Source organism: Onychomys torridus, chromosome 9 (assembly GCF_903995425.1).
Source record: "Onychomys torridus chromosome 9, mOncTor1.1, whole genome shotgun sequence".
Classification (NCBI taxonomy): Eukaryota; Metazoa; Chordata; class Mammalia; order Rodentia; family Cricetidae; genus Onychomys; species Onychomys torridus.
In genome coordinates, this window is record NC_050451.1 from 100,810,621 (window position 1) to 100,816,201 (window position 5,581).

General features: G+C 38.4%; 1 pseudogene; it reads left to right on the top strand.

Annotated features, from left to right (window-relative positions):
* The first annotated feature begins 4,245 nt into the window (after positions 1-4,245).
* LOC118590801 lies at positions 4,246-5,368 on the top strand (annotated as a pseudogene).
* Positions 5,369-5,581: the final 213 nt, after the last annotated feature.

The following is a 5,581-nucleotide window of genomic DNA, read 5'->3' on the forward strand; positions in this document are numbered from 1 at the left end:
ATGTAACTTTTTACTTTTGCACACACACACACACACACACACATACACACACACACACACACACACACAGAGAGAGAGAGAGAGAGAGAGAGAGTGAGAGAACTTTGCAGAACACTGATCAAACTTCATAATCTTTAGAACAGTTTAAGCCAGAGTTTCTAAATAAATGAAGTTCTGGACAAAATTAGACACCAACTAATTTTAGTTGGTGTCTAATTTTGTCCAGAACTTCCTTTATTTAAACAGTCCTCACAAATTTTCTAAAACTCCAAGTGGGCAAAATTTATTTTGTACTAGCTTACCTGTGCTCAGTATCCATCTGGTTGGTTCCATTCCCACAGGCCTTCCTTTCATTGCATACATAGAGATGTCTATTTTCTGCAGCCGAATCTTTACTTTCTTGAGGCAGCACACCTAGGGTTCATTTCCATAGTAAATAGTTATAAGACAAAAATCTATTAGGCAGACACTGTAATTTTGTTACTCAGTGTTTATATACCGAAAGGACCAAGTTTGTACTTAAATTCCAATTTGTAGCAACAAAAAGTAATTTTGTATGAAACTATAGGGGATAACCAGGTTCTCTGAGATTTATACAGGTTGGAAGTAACTGATCTGAGTTAGAAGGTGAATGTAAAAATTTTCCTGGAATCCTGGAGCATAGATAAGATGAAGAAAAAGAAGAAGAAGCAAAGAAGGAAAAGGCCTTGAATGGAAGAGTAGGAAAAGGGATAAAAAGAGGAGGAGGAGGAAAGAGGAAGACATCAAAAGAAAAAGGAAGACTGACTAAAAACCACAGTAAGCAGTTATGATTTTTCCAACTGTCATGACAAGTTAGAGAAGAAAGAAAAGATACTAAAGATTTGGATCTTTAATAATCAGGCTTAATGGTGCTGTGTATCTTTCATTTCTGTACTCAGGGGACAGAGAAGAATGGATCTATGTGAGTTCAAATCCAGAATGGTCTATACATTGCACTACAGGTCAGCCAAAACTTCTTAATAAGACCCTGTCTCAAAACCAAGAACCAAAACAAATACTTAAAAGAGAGTTGATTTCACATAACTCTGGTGCTAGAAACTACAAAAAGTTTATCAGTAGAGGTTTTCTTTTTTGTTACTGAAAAGTGGGATGCAATGGTGTCTTCTGGTAACACCTATATTAAAAAGTACCTAAATTTAGAATCTCAAATGCTATTGAACTAGTGATACTGAATTTTTGGGGATATTGTGATGCTGTATGTATTTGGAAACACACTAATTAGCAATTCTTGTCTACTTAATAAGGGTAAAGTTGTTTCCTGAGAGTAAGAATTTCATTCAAAAAATATATGCAGCAAAATTGACAAAAATACTCTTATTATTACAATTGAATACCAAAACCTTCTGTGATTGCAAATTTATTACAACAGTATTTTGCATCACATCACATTTTCAAGCTTATCTTGAAATGAAATCAAAATTTATCCAGGGAAATCAAAACGGTATGAACATATTACTGACAGAATATACATACTTTAATAAAAAATTTCCTGAGTAAATTTGGGGATAATTTTTTTCTGAGATATGAAAGGATTTTACACTCGTAGCATATAAAAGCATTAAAGTCCCTTTTAAAATGATTATTTATTTTGTTGTACACTAATGCTGACAATTTCTGTTTTGTTGGATGTTAAATGTTTTTATATGAGTGATATTTCAAGACATTGACTTCCATGTTTGAGCAAGTTGAGGTTGTAATTATGCTTACATTCTATCTTGGAAGTTTTATGAAGGACAGTATGATTTGAGTTAATGTTTCATATCCTCAGCTCTATTTTGTCTGTCTTCTCTATATAAGAAAAACGTTTATTTGGTTCTCATTTCTCTTTTGGTCTTTATACTCTATTGTCCACAAAACATAACCTTAAGAACAAAAAGGCCCGACAGAAATGACTCCACAAGGTTTTATAGAATGAATACAAATAAATAAATAACTATAAATATGTATAGGTATACATATTACATACACACACACATATATATATACACACATATATATATATACACACATATATATATATATATATACATATATATATGATTTAGCTGGAACCATTAGATAGAATTTATAGGTTAGTTTAGATATGAGGTTGCTGTAATGTCACTCTTGCATCATATTCAATGTCCTGTGCATGTGGGTATGTAGTTCTGTGCTTGTACGTGTGTATACAGCTATATGTGTACTCTTTAATAGAATGCTATCCCTTAATATTTTCTTTCTTCAATGCCTGCTTCTCACAAGCATCGAGATTTCTTTTAAGTAGCATATAATGTCAAAGCGCTTCTTAAAAATCATCATTGATTGTTTCTTGTATGCCAGGCCTTTTCTTAGTCATCATTTATTCAAAGATTATTTGAATTCCTACTATTCTATTCTAGGTCTTAGGGGAAAATTATACAAATTCCATGTGTGTGTGTGTGTGTGTGTGTGTGTGTGTGTGTGTGTGTGTGTGGTGTGTGTGAGCATATGTGTGGTGTGTGTGTGAGTGTGTTTGTGAGTGTGTGTGTGAGGGGTGTGTGTGTGTGTGTGTGTGTGTGTGTGGTGTGTGTGAGAGAGTGTGTGTTTGTAGTGGTATTGTTTTCCCCTAAATATTGTGCACCACAATAAACTAATCTAGGGTCAGAGACAGAACAGTCACAATTTTAAACATGAGGATAGGCAGTGGTGGCGTACACCTTTAATCCCAGCACTAAGGAGGCAGAGCCAGGCAGATCTCTGTGAGTTCAAGGCCACATTGGAAACAGCCAGGCATGGTGACTCACACCTTTAATCCCAAGAAGTGATGGCAGAAAACAGAAAGATATATAAGGCAAGAAAACCAGGAACAAGGCTAATTAAGCATTTGGCTGCTTAAGCTTTTAGCTGGTTAAGCTTTTAGGTTTTGAGCAGCACACTTCAGCTGAGACCCATTTAGAAGAGGACTCAGAAGCTTGCATTCTGAGGAAACAGGATCAGCTGAGGAACTGGCGTGGTGAGGTAGCTGTGGCTTGTTCTGCTTCTCTGATCTTCCAGCATTCACCCCAATAACTTCAGGTTTGATTTTATTAATAAGAACTTTTAAAGATTCCGGCTACATGTGTGTGTTTGGTGTGTGTATGTGAGTTGTATTTATGTGTGTGTGTGGGGGGGTGGCTAGAGCTGCTGTGGCCTAGCCCAGACCCTGCTGTTGTATGCCTGATGGCGCCCATCATATATTCGCAGTCCCTTTTGGTTTCAATTCCAGGATGGCATTTAAGGACCAGCTGATTATGATTTTTTTATTAATTTTTACATACCAACCTCTCATCCTACTCTCATCCTTCCTCTCGCTCCTTCCCCCATCCCCTCCTCTGACGGAGTAAGTTCTCCCCTGGGGAAACAGCTAAGCCTGGTACATTCAGTTGAGGTAGGACCAAGTCCCTCTCCGCTTTATCACGGGTAAGCCACATGTCCTACCATAGGTAATGGGATCCAGAAAGCTGGCTCATGCACCAGGGATAGATCCTGATCATACTGCCAGGTGCTCTTCAAACAGACCCAACTACACAACTGTCTCCCATATGCAGAGGGTCTAGTCCAGTCCCATGCAGGTCCACAGCTGTCAGTCTAATGTTCCCGACTTCCATCAAACATTCACTATTTGCAGAGGATATGATAATCTATATAAGTGACCCAAAAAATTCTACCAGGGTACTCCTACAACTGAAAAACACCTTCAGTAATGTGGCAGAATACAAGATTAACTCCAAAAATCAGTAGCCCTCCTATACACAAATAATAAACAGGCTCAAAAAGAAATCAGAGAAACATCACCCTTTACAATATCCACAAATAATATACAATACCTTGGGGGTAGCTCTAACAAAACAAGTGAAAAAGACCTGTATCACAAGATCTTTAAGTCCTTGAAGAAAGAAATTGAAGAAGATATCAGAAAATGGAAAGATCACCCATGCTCATGGGTAGGTATGATTAACATAGTAAAAATGGCAATCTTACCAAAAGCAATCTACAGATTCAACACAATCCTCATCAGAATCCCAACAAATTAGTCATAGACCTTGAAAGATTAATACTCAACTTCATATGGAAAAGCAGAAAACCTAGGATATCTAAAACAATCCTTTACATAAAGCAACTTCTGGAGGCATCACATTCCTGACTTCAAGCTCTACTATAGAACTATAGTAATAAAAAGAGTTTGGTAGTGGCATGAAAACCAACATGTGGACCAATGATTATGATTCTTTCTATGGAAGAACACCATCCCAGAATAAGATTACAGTTGTTGGGGTTGGTGTTCTGGGCATGTCTTTTGCCATCACTATCCTAAGGAAGGACTTGGCAGATGAGCTTGCCCTTGTTGATGTCTTGGAAGACAAACTGAGGAGATGATGAATCTTCACCTTTTCCTTAGAAAAACAAAAATTGTCTCTGCTGAAGACTGCATACTCTCTGGCATGACTGCAAATTCCATGCTGGCCATTATCACAACAGAGGCCTGTCCAAAAAAGGAGAAGAGTTGCCTCTGTTTCACTCAGTGAAACGTGAACATTTTCAAGTTCATAATTCACAATGCTTGGAAATGCAGTACAAACTGCAAGTGCCTTGTTTTAAAGCCAGCAGATATTTTGACCTATCTGGCTTGGAAGATAAGTGGCTTTCCCAACAACTGAGTTATCAGAAGTGGTTGCAATCTGGATTCAACTTAGTCCCATTACCTGAGAGAGAAAGACTGGGAGTTCACCAGCTAAGTTGTCATAGATGGGTCTTTGCAAGCATGGAGACTCCAGTGTGCCCATGTGGAGTGGCATAAATATTGTCAGCATCTTTCTGAAGAACCTGAACCCAGAGCTGGACACTGAAGCAAACAAGGAGCAGTGGAAAGAGGTTTGCAAACAGGAGGTTGACAGCACCTATGAGTTGATCAAACTGAAAGATTATAGGTTCTGGGCCATTGGGGTCTTTGTGGTAAACTTGGCTGAAAGCATAATGGAAAACCTTAGGCTTGTGCACCCCATTTCCACCATGAAGAAGAGTCTCTATGGAGTAAAGGATAATGTCTTTGTCAGCATCCCCTGTCCAGGGGCCTAATGGAATCTCAGATGTAGTGAAGGTGACTCTGAATCCTGAGAAGGAGGCCTGCTTAAAGAAAAGTGTAAATACACTTTTGGAGATCCAGCACCAGCTGCACTCTAAAGTCCTCAGATGTCCTAGCAATTCACTGTCCAGGTTGCAGCCGGGTTTCAATGGAGATCACACACCGTTTCCTCATCTGAGTTGTGATTTTTGCAGTTGTATTAAGGTTGCCTCTGGAAAACATCAATTCCCCATAGCTAAACCCTGATGTTAAGTTGTAGTTGTGCAGTGGTAACCTGGCTACTGTGACAATACCACTATCCCTGAGATACACTGCTAGCTATGTTCAGGCTTCAATTACTCTGTGAGCCTTATGGTTGTGCTGTGCACCTCACCAAACATTGTTAGGACAATGAGTTTCCCAGTTAGTCAGACCGTGGCTTCAGTGTATAAATCCAGATGCATGTCCAATGCATAAATG